Below are 16370 nucleotides of genomic sequence, written 5' to 3'. Positions count from 1 at the left end.
CCCTCTCCCCCTGCCTCCAGGCTCCTCGCCTCCACCCTGCACCCCTCCACCCACCCCTGGCCATAGCGTTCCTCCTACATCACGTCTTGCTGCTGGGCCCCATGTCTTCTCTGGCTCCCTTCCTTTGGTAGGAAGGAGCCTGGCGTGGCAAACTGAAGAAGACCCTGGACTTGGCTTTGGATGCTCCAGAGCACCCTGGTTCCCACCCTGACTAGTGACCCATGAGGGTGTCTAAACACAGGTTCTATCTTCTTTCTCCCTTTGGTTGCACAGTGGCAATGACAGTCCATCGTGGGGTTTGGTGAGAAAAATGAGATTGCATGTGGCCCAGAGTTACTGAGCATTGGCCCAGGCCAACCCTGGACTAAGGACATCGTTTGAGTCTTCTCAAATAATAGAAGACTGCGTTCAACCCGCGACTGTGTGTATATTTGATCCATCCAAGGAGCCTGGTAGGCTGCAGTCCATGGGGTCGCTAAGAGTCAGACACGACTGAGCAACTTCACTTTCAGTTTTCACTTTCATGCATTGGAGAAGGAAATGGCAACCCACTCCAGTGTTCTTGCCTGGAGAATCCCAGGGATGGGCTGCTGTCTATGGGGTCGCACAGAGTCGGACACGACTGAAGTGACTTAGCAGCAGCAGCAGCAGCATTGTCATCATCACTTTTAAAGTCGCCTTCAGTGTGCTCCAGTGCTTTGCCTTTTTGCTTTTATTCTGTGCACGATAGATCAGTTTACCACCCGTACCTGTGTGCGCATGATGGCTTCACACCATTGTCTGGATGGTCCCCTCTACGGGGAGCTCCCACTCTTCCCTCAGAGTCAGGCCACTTGCACTATCTCTAAATAGCATAGTTTTCCTCCAGGAAGGTCTGAGAGGACTGAGGCTGTTTTCCCAAAGATTCCTCAGACTCAAGCTGAATCTTCAAAAGTTGAGTAGCCACAGAGAGTTGAGAGAGACAGAGATGCCCAGATCTTTTAGTCCTCGATGCTGAGCCTCCAGCAGAAATTTACCCCACACTTGCAGCCACGTGGTCCAGAGTTGTCCCATGAGAAGGCTTGTCCTGGTTGGCCAAATTTTAATCATGCAAACCTTGTGCATTCACATATTTTACAAAGGCCTTAATCTTTGGTTAAAGTGCCAGTCGTGGGTGGGGCGTTTCTTGTAAATGCCCATGACTCTTCTGAGGGTGTCCGTATGCACATCTTTAGTGTGGCTGATCCTGGATCTTGACTCCCTGCGCTGGAACGGACCCGCTTCTTTCATTGGTCCAGAAACTTGGCAGCTGCTGGACAGCGTCTCCTTTTCCTCTGATAACTCAGGTTGTGTCCAGGAGGCCTCATGGCGTGGGAGGTCTGTAAGGAGGCAGGAAACTGACGATTGTTTTCTGATCGCTTGACAAAGAATATGACTTTCCAAATACCCAAAGAAGAACAGATTTCTTCCCTCCCTTCATCCATCTCTTTATTCTAATCCCAGTCATGGAACTGGCTGACAGGGAGCATAGAGGCCCCAGGTCTTGGCTGAGATGTTATGAACAGTGCTCGGTTTACTGATTCCTTGAATAAATGTTTATTCAGCACATACTCTGTGTCAGGGATTTTGCTAGGTGTTGGAATGTGAGGTGAAACACATGGACGTGGTCACAGCCCTCTCAAGGTTTATCATGTAACAGGAATGACAAATATGGGATTACCAGCCGACAGTGTTGATCCCAGGGTAGAAACAGGAGCGTGAAACGGAGGCATCTCCCTGGTGAGGCGTGGTCTGGAAGGCCCCCGCTGGTAGTTCTGGTGGAAGCTGAGACCTGAAGAATGGAGACGCATGAATATGGGGGAGTGTTACCAGCCACCAGACAAGACACCGAGAGGCTCAGAGAAAGAGGCCACTCGGCACATCCCAGGAAGCAACAAGGCGTCATCGCGGTTGGAGTGGATGGAGAGCTCTACTGGGTTTCTGAGGACGGCGGGGAGGAGAAAAATAAGAAATGAGGCTAGAGAATGTTGCTGGGCCTGACATCCACATGCCTCCCGGGCCCCAGGGCACCCAGAGAGTCTCTTCTGCACAGGGTTATGGTAGGGCTGGAATCACAGGGCCCCCCTGAATTCTATCTCCCCAGCATTTAAGAGCAAGTTATTGCTACTCAGAACCCTAGTGTCTGCATCTACAAGGGGGCACAGTTGACCTGGTCATACATGGAGATAGGATTGGATGTGGACACGTTTAGTTACCATGATTTCAAGGCTTTCCTGGAGATGCTGATGCTGTGGCTGCGGCTCAGACCTGGCCGCCACGCCCCATCTGGCTTCAGCCAGCAGGCATAGAACCTGAAAGGCTGACCAGCAGGCAGGCAGCTCATCCACAGGCAGAATGCCTGTCATTTTTTTCTAACTTGGAGGAGAGGACTTGGGCACCAAACAGATGCAGACTAGGCTCTTGATGGTGTCATCTGTTCATTTTGTTCATCTAGTCACTCTCTCCAACATAACTTCTCAGCACCAGGGAAGCACTTGTCATGGTGAGCCAGACAGGCATTGACCCTTGCCACCCTCAGAGTTTACCATCTGATCAGGAAGAGAGAAATTAAACATTAAAGAGGTTCCTAGGTGACTGCAATGTGCAGTCAAGTTTGGGAACCAGCACTCTAGCCCAGCCCTTCTCACATGTCTACATGCCTATGAATCAACTAGAGTCTTGGAAAAGACTTCTGATTTATTAGCTCTGGGATGGGACTGGAGTGTTTACATTTCCAGCAGGGCCTGGCGTGTCCTCTGCCGGGGTGATTTTTACCTCCAGAGGACCTCAGTCAATGTCTGGAGATGCTTTCAGTTGCCAGAACTTGTGGTGAAGGAAGGTGGTGTTAGCAGCCAGTGAGTGCAGGTCAAGGATACTGCTACACATCCCGCAGTGCACAGGACAGCTCCCACAATAGAAAGATTTCTGGCCCCAAACATCACCAGTGCCAAGGGCTGAGAATCCCTTTGCCAGAGTGAAGCTGATGCTGCTGTTAACACTGACCACACTCTGAGGAGCAGCAGAGTCCCCTCCTCCAGCTCAGCCACCACTCTGGGCTAAGCTGTCCAAGAGTGACCAAGAATTCCTCACAAAGCAAGCCGATGCAGTGAGCAAAGATGAATTTTATCTTTGGTTGGGGTTTTGGTGAAAGGCAGAGAGGATGTCACCAGCTCCAAATAATTGGTGTTAGAGAAGCGGCCGTTTGAATGTGTGTAAGGATGTGGCGCTGAGAAATCAAAAGGAAGCTCCCACGTTTCCACTGGGTTTAAGCAGCAAAGACAAAAGAACTAAAGAAGGCAAGCGCATGAATTATTAACAGGCCTGGGTGTGAAAGTGTGGTGCAAGCCTTTTTAACACTGTTTGAGATCAGGATGAGGAAAAATGGGCAGAGGCTTAATTGTTTCATTGACTTTTGCAGAGGAAACCCAGAGTCATCAAATACACACAGGGAGGGCAGAGGAAGAATTCATGCACAACACTTTCCTCCCTCACTTTTCTGTTGAGATTAATTTGTAATTTATGGCTCTAATGACCTGCCTGGTGATGGGGTTCAGATCTGGATGCAGGATTCATGGCACGGCCGCCCTCGCCCAGCTCTCCGAAGCCTTCCCTCCACCCCACTCCCCCCTCCCTCTTCAAGACCCCCAACATTTCTCATCCAGATGAGCGCCGTGGGCTCCCACATGGCTTTCCTGCATTTGCTCTGTCAGCCTTCCCTTCGAAGTGTCTCCACATGGTGGCTGACGGGAGGTGTCTCAAAAGAACAGCTGCCCACCGCTGCCCAGGGGAAGCTGTTTAATGGCACCTCAGGCTGTGGTCAGTTAAGTTTCCTAGGGTTCCCCTATTCTCTAGATCTGTGTTCCCCTAAGCATGATCCGTGGACCCTATTGGGTCCCCAAGAGTCTTTCAGGGGGTCTGCAAGGTCTAAACTGTTTTCATAATAATTAAGACATTACTTGCCTTTATCGCCGTGTTGACAGTTTCCCTGATGGCACAAAAGCCACAGTGGATGAGAGCGCTGGTGCCTTAGCAGGAATCTAAGCAACAGCGTCCAACTGTACAAGCTGTCATTGTGCCCTGCATGACCGTGCTCTCTTGATGACACAGAAGACAAGCAAATAAGTACACAAAGCATTTTTCCCTTAAGAATGTCCTAGATAAAGCAATACTAATGATTAATGTAATTAAATCTCAACTCTTGAATGCACATCTTTTCATATTTTGTGTGATGCATGAGGAAGCATGCAGAAAGCACTTCCACTTCTGCTGCGTGGCAAAGCACAATGGTGGCCTCCGGGCAAAGCACTTGTGTGTTTGAGTTGTGAGCTCAACTAGCCACTTTCTTCATGCAACACCATTTCACTTGGAAGAGCAACTGACAGACAAATTATAATTATTCAGACTGAGGTATTTGGCAGACATTTTTTCGAAAACAAAAAAGATAGGCCTGTCACTTCAAGGAGAACAAATGAGAGTATTTTTTGCCACTGTTAAAATGCAACCTTTCAAGTGAAAATTAGAATTTTGTACGACTTGTATCTGCAACTGCAAGCTTGACAGCATCCCAACACTTGAATATTTCTGTGATGAGATTGATGGTATTAATATTGTGTGTGTGCTCAGTCATGTCCAACTCTGTGTGACCTCACCAGGTTCCTCTGTCTGTGGGTTTTTCCAGGAAAGAATACTAGAGTGGGTTGCCATTTTCTTCTCCAGGGGATCTTCCAGAGCCAGGGATCAAACCTGCATCTCTTTTGTCTCCTGCATTGGCAGGTGGATTCTTTTATCATGAGTGCCAGTAAATGTGAGTTTTTAAAAAAATGTGGTACAAGCAAAATATGAAAATATTTTAAAATCTGCGTAACTCAGAGAATCTATATTTTCCAAATGAATTATTATGAATGGGTTCAAGAACCATTCAAAGTACGAGATGGAACCCTGAGTTTTAACTGGGTATAGTACAAAATAAATTATTGATAAGGTTTCAGATTCTACTATGCAACTAACCTTTAAGAAATACCTCTTGTTGAGTTTTGGTGTAGTATCAAACAAGACTACCCGCAGTTACTTGGAAAAAACTATTACAGTATTCTTCTCTATTTCCATTACATGTCTATGTGATCTGGCTTTGCTTCATATTCTTTAACCAAAAATTAAATTATAATGGATTGAATGCAGAAGTCTATGTGAGAACCTAGCTGTCTTCTAAGCCAGACATTAAAGGGATTTGCAAACACTGTTCAACAATGCCACTCTTCTCAGTAAATTGTTTTCTTAAATTGAAAACTATATTATTAAACAAAGCTGTGTTCCTTACATTGACATGTAATGGATTTAGTATTATTATTGCAAATAAGTAGATAAATATTAAAATTTCATCAGTTTGAATTTGTAAAGGGTAAATACTGATAGACATAACTTGCATAAACAAAAGCTGTTTGGGAACCTCAATAGATTGTAAGTGTGTAAATGGGTCCTCAAGACCAAAAGTTTGAGATCTGCCATCCTGGAGCTTCACCCATGTTGCCTCCGATCTTCTCTGTGCTCAGAACAATGTGCGACTCTTGTTTTTAACCTGTAATTTGGACCACCCTAGAGAGCCTTGCATTTCAGAGAGTGATCACATTACATTATCAGCTGAAGTTTCGCAGGGCTAAGGAATTTGGGAGTTTGGGAGACTTAATGAATTGCAGCATGGGAAGCCATGCTGTGAAAAATAATACCAAACAGCTGGTGGGAACCGAATGCCCACCGAGAGCTGCCCTTGGGTGCGTCTGTCTTTCACCCTGAACTCACAGAACCTGTAACTATCAACCTTCCCGTGCAGCAGGAGCGGGGCTGGGCCACATGTGGATTGCTTCTCAGTCTTCCTCCTACAAAGGGCCCTTGCAAAGGATGGGTTGGATTCACTGTGTTGCCTCCTCAGAGCAACATCTTTTTTCTCCTTTCTCAGAGCTGACCTGAAAGTCACCATCAAGAGCCGAATAGGCTGGTTTCCCATGAGAATGCTGCCCCTTCCACAAGCCCACCTCCTCAGAGCTGCAGGCATTTTCAGGCCTCATTAAGCCTCCTCATGGAATAAGTTGTCTTGGCCTGGACCAGATGGACTCCCTGAGGAGATTTGGCTAAAACATCTTCTCCTGAATGTCTGAAGCTCCCATGCTCACAGGCACCCATCTGTTCCTCTTGTAAATGCATCTCTGCCATTGCGTTTGGAATGATCTGGAATTTTCACTGCAAATGAAATATCCCTGCCCCATTTCCTCTGACACCCAATTCCCACTTTCACGAGTGTTTGGTTTGCTGGGCAGGCAGACTTCAGAGTGACAGCACTTTGGATTTTTGTGTCAGATTGTAGCACCTGAATCCTGCCATTCACCCTCCTGTTCTCCAGTCTCCTGAGTCAAGGTTGCTGTATGAATAAGACAAAGACTAAATGGAAAATGCGGAAAGGCTTAGATGGAAATCCATTTCTCTTGGAATGCTATATAGTCCCCCTCTAGGGTTTTTTCTCTTTTGGATAATTTTGAACCAGTGGATTCATGATATATGACTTTTTTGTGACTGGCTTATTTCACTTAGTATAAAGTTTTCAGGATTGATCGTGTTGTAGCAAATGTCAGTTCCTCATTTGTTTTCATTGTCAAATAATATTCCTAGGTGATATAACACATTTTATTTATTCACCCATGAGTCGATAGACATCTGGCTGTCTGCGTTTGTGGCTCTAATGATACTATGTTCATTCATGTAGAGGTTTTTGTGTGAACCTCGATTCTCAGCCCTCTTGGATGTACGTCTAGGAGTGGAATTGGTAGGTCTTATGGTGACTGTCACTTCATGGGAAATAGGTGGGGAAACAGTGGAAACAGTGTCAGACTTTATTTTTGGGGGCTCCAAAATCACTGCAGATGGTGACTGCAACCATGAAATCAAAAGACGCTTACTCTTTGGAAGGAAAGTTATGACCAACCTAGATAGCATATTGAAAAGCAGAGACATTACTTTGCCAACAAAGGTTCGTCTAGTCAAGGCTATGGTTTTTCCTGTGGTCATGTATGGATGTGAGAGTTGGACTGTGAAGAAAGCTGAGCGCTGAAGAATTGATGCTTTTGAACTGTGGTGTTGGAGAAGACTCTTGAGAGTCCCTTGGACTGCAAGGAGATCCAACCAGTCCATTCTGAAGGAGATCAGCCCTGGGATTTCTTTGGAAGGAATGATGCTGAAGCTGAAACTCCAGTACTTTGGCCACCTGATGCAAAGAGTTGACTCATTGGAAAAGAGTCTGATGCTGGGAGGGATTGGGGGAAGGAGGAGAAGGGGACGATAGAGGATGAGATGGCTGAATGGCATCACCGACTCGATGGACGTGAGTCTGAGTGAACTCGGGGAGTTGGTGATGGACAGGGGGGCCTGGCGTGCTGCGATTCATGGGGTCGCAAAGAGTCGGACACGTCTGAGCGACTGAACTGAACTGAACTGATGGTGACTGTATGTTTAGCATTTCAGAGAGCTGCCAAGTTGTTTTTCACAGTAGCTGCGCCATTTTATAATTCCACCAACAATGTATGAGGGTTCTAGTTTTTTATATCCTCACCAAGACTTATCATTGTTGGTCTTTTTGATTCATTCATTCATTCATTTATTTATTGAACAATTAGGGAATTTCCTGGTGGTCCAGTGGCTAAGACTCCATGCTTCCAATTCAGGGGATCCAGGTTCCATTCCTGGTCAGGGAACTAAGCCCAACGTGTCACATCTAAGAGTTTGCATGCTGCAAGGAAAGGATCTCACATGTGGCAACGAAGATCAAAGATTCCACACGCTGCAACCAAGACCTGGTGCAGCCAAATAAACAAATGTTAATATTAAAACCCAGCTAGTCACTGAGTGCCTGTGTGTGCTGGAGCCCAGAGAATAAGAGTTGGAAATCACGTAAGGAGCTTATGATATTTTGGCAGAGACCGACAGGCCAAATGAAAATGCAAATAAAAGTGAAAATGCAAATAAAAGTAAAAATGCAATTATGAGGGAAATTACGGAGGGGTGGTTGTACATGATGTTATGTGACTATATACCAGGGAGGTTTGACTTTGTCCAGGGGCTCAGGGAAGGTTTCCCTCAGGAGGCAATGATTGAGCTGAGATGTACAAGCTGAATAAGAGCTTAGTAGATATTTGATTATAAACAAGAGTGTTAACGGATCTCTGCCTCAGTTCTGCCTTTGTCATGGAGAGTTTGCCAGATCCACATAACAGAGTGGTTTGGGGAACTCAGTGAAAGTTATTGTTAGAGAAGGATTAGACCCCTCAATTAGTGATTCTCTGGTTTCCTTTTGTAATCTCCTGCCCTCCCTCACTCTCCAGAAGGAAGGGTCTCTAGACATGATAGTATTGATGGTGATGGTGGCGGTGATGATGTTGGGGTAGGCTCTGATCTGATAGGTGCCTTCTATGTGTCGAGCACTGTGCTAAGTAATTTAAAACATCTTTTTCATTTCTTGTAATGACATTGCAATAGAAGGAGGTCAGCATGAGATCAGAATGAAGAAGAAAAGGAAAAAGGCAATGCGGAAGACAGGCACTGAGTTTAGGTATGAAGGAATTGGACTTGTAGTTGAAGAAGTGACTCTTTGAGATAAATGTTTCTAAGTCCATATTCACAGAGCACCTGAAATAGACATTTGGTTTCAGAAAATATACTTCCATGCAATTTAATTCTGTTTATACTAGAAGGGTATTTTACTTCTTGAATATGGAATGCAGTTTCTTTTATTTTAAATTACTTCTCTGGTATTAAACTAAATAGTGTAGCTTAATCACATATAACAAACCTCCCAGTATAAGGGCCTGGATCCCAAATCTTGCTACAAATTAGTTTCCATCCCAGGCAATAAATGCATACCTGGAGCAAATTCAAGAAGGGAAACCACTTTAATTAGGTTTGAAAGTGTCTCCAGTCAGTTCCAGAATAGCTGTCACTGGATTTATGATGTACCTTCCAAATTGTAACTCTTTTCATATTCAACTGAAGTGAGAAGGCCACAGAGAAACTGAACTTGATTTCTTGAAACCTAAACATTTATCTCCCCAAACAAGAGCCTCTGGAAAAGATGGGCAAGACTGATGGAAGGCAGGCCGGCTCACCTGTCGGTTAGCCTCTATGGTAGTTTCCACTTAATTGCAAGGGTTCTAGAAGGATTAATCCAATCAAACCTTCCTTGGAACATTTCCATAAGTATAGTCTGACCCCACTAATCTGTCACGCAACAATTGCATTCACTTTTACATTTGTGCCCAAATGACAGCAACGCACAGCTTTCCTGGAGGAGGAGCTGGCGCTGAGACTCAGAGGTTAGATGACTTGCAGAATATCGCTGACTTCTAAGTGTCAGAACCAGGATTCAAGCCCAGATTACTCCAATTCCAGTATTTTGAGCCCGAGGAACATATTCAGAATAAAATATCAACAATAAAAACAATGATCAGTCATCTCATCTATGTGATTACCAGCTGTTTTGAAACTGAGTTGCCTGTTAATTTTTGTTGGATTCTTTTAGCCTTGTTTTCACAGCCATGGTACATAAATGTGGCATAACTCAAGAAAGTGGACAGCAGGGCATGGCAGAAAGGCGTGATGCCAGAGTAGGAAAAGTGGGAGCAGAGCCTGGCTTTCCACTTCGCACCACTGCGACTTAGGGCTTAACCACTCTGACATGAGTCCGAGCAAGCTCTGGGAGTTGGTGATGGACAGGGAGGCCTGGAGTGCTGCAGTCCATGGGGTCGCAAAGAGTCAGACTCGACTGAGCGACTGAACTGAACTGACCTGACTCTGACGCTTTGTCTCCTCCTCTGGGTAGAGGGAATTAACATAACACCTCTGGGTAGAGAGCTGTGATGAAGTTGAAGGGAGAAAATGCCTTGTGAACTCTAAATTGCCCTCACATTGCTTATTACTTTTATCTAAAAGAATACCATGAAGTCTGACAGGAGTGGTACGCAAGGTCTGCTCTGAGAGGTAACTGGAGATGTCGTACTTTGTCAGAAAGTCACCATGACTCTGAGCCTTGATCACTCAGCAATCAGCTCTTTAATTCTTCTGTAAATGGCATAGTAATTGTGAAGAAGATAAGGTATCTGGGTTAGAATTCCTGGTGTCTCCACAGTGTGCTGGCCACTGTAGAAATACTTTATGAATATTATCTCATTAAATAAATCTATGTGATTGGCAGTAGCATTATAATCCTCACTTCACAGACGGAAACTGAGCACGCGTTGGCTTAATTCACTTTAGTCCAGCTAAAAGGTAATTCCCTTTGATTCCCAACCTTTTGTCCCTTCCATTTTACTTGTTATTATCAAAGTAGTTTGCCAATGGAGATTATTTAACTCTTTCTCCTAGACGACTGTCATTTAACTTTGACTGTAAGATGATGTGGTAGGCAGGGCACTTCCCTGGTGGTGCAGTATGTGAGACTGCACTCCCAGTGCAGGGGCCCTGGGTTCAACACCCGGTCAGGGAACTAGATTCCCACATGCGGCACTAAGAGTTTGCGTGCCACAGTGAAGATCGAAGACCTTCTGCAACCAAGACCTGGTGCAGCCAAATTAAATCAATGAGGGGATAAATAAATAAACATTTTTTAAAAAAGATGATGTAGTGGGGAGAATAAGCCTCCCCCATTGGCTGCCCACTGCCTCCCCCAAGAAAAAAGATGTCCACGTTGTAATTTCAGGACCTGTGAATGTGTTACCTTACATGGCAGAAGGGACTTTGCAGATACAATTAAAGTAAGGCTTTCAAGATTGGGAGATTACATTAGATTATGTGGATAGGCCCAATATCATCAGAAGTTTCCAGGATAATTAATACAAATGCCAGAGACAGAGATATGAGGACAAAGCAAAGGCTGGAGTGAGGAATTTTGAAGATGGAACAAGAGGTAGGAGTCAAGGAATGCATGCAGTCTATAGAAGTTGTTGGGGAAGGAAATGGCAACCCACTTCAGTATTCTTGCCTGGAGAATCCCAAGGATAGAGGAGCCTGGTAGGCTACAGTCCAGGGGGCTTGCAAGGGTCAGACACGACGTAGCCCCTGAACCACCATGGAAGCTGTAAGGGATGAGGAAATGGCTTCTCCTTAGAGTCTCTGGGAGGAACCCAGTCCTGCTGACACTGCAGTTTTAGTCCAGTAAGACAGACCTACTTTGGGCTTCAGACCTCGAGAATGCTGGGTTTTAAGCTACTAAGCTTGTGTTAAGTTTGTGGTAATTTGTTGTAGCAGCAATGGGAAACTAATACAGAGGTCAGACCGAACGCATGTTCTTGGCAAGCCTGCCAGGCAAGACACGATCATAAACATTAAAGTGCGTGCAGCTGTGCTGTGGGCTGTAACATTCTCAGCAGCAGTGGATCGTGAAGCCAGCCAGTGAGGTCAAGCCCACGCAGCTGGGGAGCGCAGCTCCTGGAATCCAAGTTCAAGTCTTTCCAACCGTACCACCCTCCTTGTTCATACATGTGGTCTGCGTGGTGACTCACTCCAGGGCCCACAGCCTGTTGCCAGCAGAGCTGGACTGAAATGTGGTCCTCATGCTCCAAATACATTTCTTCAATAGCAGTGATGCGGACCACAGACTCCTCACAGAACGGGCATGCCTGGCCTGGTCCTTCTGCCTCTCCCACTTGACTACCTCCAAAAGCACCTGAGTGTGGTGCTCCTCCTTCACTTGTGACTAGCCTGTCCTCACTCATGGCTCCGTGAGATAACTGACTGGCAGACAATAGAGCCCATGGTGAAGTAATCACCACTGAAGTGGTTAATGTTTGCTGAATGTCCCAAGACTGCACTTTGATTCCTTGTCACCACCACCCATTATTGAGGGACAGTCCTGATAGGGAACTCTCTCGGCATAAACAAGGGCTGGGGCTGCTCATGGTTCAGGGCGTACCCTATAGAATACTGTGTCCTCCCCAGCGCTGAGCTTAGGATGCAGCTAGATGACAAAGTGTTAGTCGCTCCATTGTGTCAGAGATTCTTTTATGACCCTAAGGACTGTAGCCCACCAGGCTCCTCTGTTCATGGAATTCTCCAGGCAAGAATACTGGAGTGGGTAGCCATTCCCTTCTCCAGGGGATCTTCCCAACTCAGGGATCAAACCTGGTCTTCTGCATTGCAGGCAGATTCTTTACCTTCTGAGCCACCAGGGAAGCCCAAAGTTGTGTTTCTGGGGGAAGGAAGGAAAGCGAAAGTGGATGGGCACCCCTTTTGTACACAGAATCACACCCAGTGAATTCAGATGGCTTTGTCTCACAGTGGCATTATGAAGGATTATGGTTCCTCTTTCTAAATGTGGAAACTGAGGCACACATCCAGTGGGTAACAGGACTAGAAATGGTGCTGGAGAGTTTAGAAGTGTGGGCTTAGTGAGGAAAAAACCTGAGTTATAGTTCATACCTTTGGGTAACAAAAGGCATCTAATGTCCTCTGCTTCCACCTGTGAACAGAGTTCGACTTGCATCATTGACCCCACACATGTAGTTTGTTTTGACCTACTAATGTCCTGAATAGAGCTGATCTAAATCCACTTGTGTGGGGTGCTGGGTTGATGCAAACTACACCAGGGTAGGTTTCCAAGACTTGACTTGTAGTTTGGATATTATTATTATTTTATCTTGGACAGATTAAACATTTTGAAAGAGGCTTTCCCCTGGACTTTCTTACCTATTGAGGTAGCATAATATAGGGAATATCTTAGGTTTTGAAAACAGGAAAACTAGGTTAAAATTCTGGTTCTGTTGTATATGAACTGCGGCCTTATGCTCCTTAACCTCTCTTGCCCTCAAGTTCATCATTAGGAAAATAACGGTAATTATATGGAGCTGGTCGGGCTGTTTCATTACTGCAAGTGATAAATGAAAAGGACCCAGAAGGCCCACCGGTGCCTGGTTTCCCATAAGTGGTGGCTCTCCAGTGAGGGACGTGTGTCTAAGTCACCTCCGGATCTCCTGCACATCTCTCGTTTTCGTTTCTTAAAGCCTTTGACTACTGTTTATGGGAAACTTATTACACAGTAGGTTAAATGCCAAGGATTATACTTGCATTATCTCAATAAAGCTTCATCACAATTTTAGGAGGTATCAGAATCCTTGTAGATAAGGAGAAGATAAATAAGTTGTCCCTGTAACTAAAAGTACTGATAGAGTCAAGATCTGAATCTAAATATGACCATTTCCAGAACTCCCACTCTTAAAATTAAGCTCATTCATAACATGTATGTCTACACATATTATCACTCTTGTAGGAAAAACTGGACACCAATTCTCCCCCTCCCCCCAATGCAAGTTGACAACCCTGTGAATTACTGAGTCCTTGCGAGTCCCTAGGTGGCATTGCTGCTGCTAAGTCGCTTCAGTCGTGTCCGACTCTGTGCGACCCCATAGACGGCAGCCCATCAGACTCCCCCGTCCCTGGGATTCCCCAGGCAAGAACACTGGAGTGGGTTGCCATTTCCTTCTCCAATGCATGAGAGTGAAAAGTGAAAGTGAAGTCGCTCAGTCGTGTCCGACTCTTAGCGACCCCATGGCATTGGGATGAGAAAAACCCAGTACTAACCACACCAATGCTTTCTACCAAAAGTTGTAACTGAGACTAATTGTCAAAGGTGTGAGGAAAGTGGGATTCAGATATCTGATGCCCATGTTCTCAATGAGTGCAAGAGTTGCCGCTCAAAGCTGATGGGACTTGCCTCTCTGAGAACCAGTCAGGAGTTAGGGTTCTTACCCTAGTTTTTTCTCTCTTCCTTCATGCTGATTCTCAACCATTCTGTAGGTTAAGCCATAGGTTGGGAAAGCAGATAACTGAATTCTGTAACTTCAGCCAGCCCACTTCCCCCAAAATTCACATTTAGTGAGCTTCTGTAATCTGCCAGGTAAGCTCGAGCAATATGGGACTTCCCTGGTGATCCAGTGGCTAAGACTCTATGTTCTGAAGGCAGGGGGCTGAGTCCAACCGCTGGTCAGGGAACTAGATCCCACGTGCTGCAATTGAGGGACACACATGCCACCCCAAAGACTGAAGACTCCATGTGCTGCAACTAAGACCCGGGACAGCCAAATAAATAAATACTTTTTATAAAAAGAGTGCCAGAAAGATAAGGTCCTTATCCTCAAATAAAACTTTAAAAAGCCTTGATTTGCAGCATCGGCCAGCATCTGCCAGTGGTGTAAACACTCCCCCCAAGGCCCATTTTAAGCTTCGTATGTGATGTTACTGAATGTGGAGTTGGGAAGAGCTACCTACTGGCTCTGGTAAACCTGTACTCTCTGGCTCCAGCCTTCCCCCTGTCTTCTTAAATTTCCTCTTTGCTGGAAAACATGCCCCTCCTTTGCCTGGTTAGCACCCTCTTGTCCTTCAGATCCTCAGAGTTGTCACTTCTGCAGAAGTTTCAACTGGACCCTCGTCCCAGATGGAAAGCCTTCTGAGAGCTTGCGCGGTCTTCCTAGTCATGGCCCTCTTTCATGAAATACAAGCAAGCACTTCCAGAGAGGTTTTGACTGTGACTACACATGAGAAGGGCTTCCCCAGTGACCAGCAGTAAAAGAATCTGTCCGTAATGCAGGAGATGCACAGAAGATTGGAGTTTGATCCCTGGGTTGGGAAGATCTCCTGGAGAAGGAAATGGCAGCCCACTCCAGCATGCTTGCCTGGGAAATCCCGTGGACAGAGGAGCCTGGTGGGTTACAGTCCATGGGGTCATAAAAGTGCTGGACACAACTTAGCGGCTAAACAACGACAAGAACACATGAGAACCTCTGATCAGGGCCTAGAGATGAATGTGATGTGAACACAGCCTTGAAGCAGTCTTGTGAGAGGAAACTTTTCTGTCAAAATGGCTCTTGGACTGAGTCCTGGGTCCCAAGGAAACTTCTACAAAGCAAGCCCAATTTTCCCACAAAACAACTGAAAAGGGTTAGGCCAGCTGACATAGGCATCCCACGATACTGAAATCCCCTACTCCGCGTGTTTATTATTGAGCCCCGGGTAACGCTCTTATTTTAAGCCGTGTGAGGCTCTACTTCCAGTGGCATGTTAGGTGCCTCAGGGCAGCGTCAAGACATTTAGCCGAGGGCTTTGGGAATACTGCAGCAGTGCCATGGCCTTGTCTCTCGAGGCTGCCGCGCTGATTTGGATAAAATAAGAAATGGCTTCGCCCCTTAGCCTCAGACAAAATCAAATGTTTGAACTTTCCCGGCGTTCAGCCCACTCCTGCCCTATCGGTCTCACTTGCCTCTGCCTTCCCTTCCCAGTGGCCACTCACAGCCAGCTGTGAGGATGTCCTGCCTGCAGTCAGCTCTGCCCGGGGTATTTCTGGCCTCACCCAAGATAGAAAGAACCTGAGGTCTCTAGGGGTCACCCATCTGAGTTTGCAGTCAGGCGAGAGAGGAGCACCTGCAAGACAGGGTCAGTGGCCGAACTCGCACCTGCTGATCAAACTAAAGCGGCCGACTCTGCAGAGGGTCACCTTGACCATTCGTCACCGTTGCCTGCAAAGTCGATTCTTTTCCCCTCATGACCTGCTCTGACACCAAAGAGCTTTCTGGTGCCTCCTCCTGGGTCCAGGCGGCCTTTGTCCGAAAAGGCCGGACCAGGGACACTGCTATTGAACTCCTCCTGTCAGGTGAAGCGCGGCCATCCCCGTCTTCACTTTTACCGCTGTCACCGCCGGCGTTCCAGAGCTCCAGTGGGTCCTCTGTCCGTGGGCCTTCCCAGGCAAGAACCCCGAGGTGGGTTGCCGTTTCCTACTCCAGGGGATCCTCCGGAACCAGGGACTGAACCTGTGTCGCCCACGTCTCCTGTGTGAGCAGGTGGGTGCTTTACCACTAGTGCCACTTGGGAGGCCCGCCTCTGATGGTAACTTCGGCTTAACGGCTCTCTGATGACTGTGCCGAGCTTTTCTCACGTTGAAAAGTGGTCTAGGATCCTTGCTCTGCACATGCTGTGCCTGTTGTTCCTCTAGTGTATTCCCACTAAACTCCTGCATATCTGTTTATTAGTTTCCTGTTGTTGCTCTAAGAAATTGTCACAGATTTAGTGGCTTAAAAATACACAAATGTATCCTCTTACACTTCTGGAGGTCAGGAGCCCAAAATGGGTCTCACTGGACTAAAATCAAAGAATCGCTGGGCTGCATTCCTTATGGAGGCTCCGGTGAAGAATGTACTTCCTTGTCTTTTTGCAGTTGCTGGAAGCCACCTGCATTTCTTAGCCCATGGCCCTTCTTCCATCTTCAAAGCTGGCAGTGTAGCATCTTCAAATCTCTCTGCCTCTGACCTTTCTTCCTCCCTCTTATAAGG

The sequence above is a fragment of the Bos grunniens genome, chromosome 18, assembly GCF_055505025.1.
Source record: "Bos grunniens cultivar Pamir isolate PY7600 chromosome 18, Bosgru_T2T1.0, whole genome shotgun sequence".
In the NCBI taxonomy this organism is placed as follows: Eukaryota; Metazoa; Chordata; class Mammalia; order Artiodactyla; family Bovidae; genus Bos; species Bos grunniens.
The sequence above is the reverse complement of the archived record's forward strand: the minus strand, read 5'-3'. Positions refer to the sequence as shown.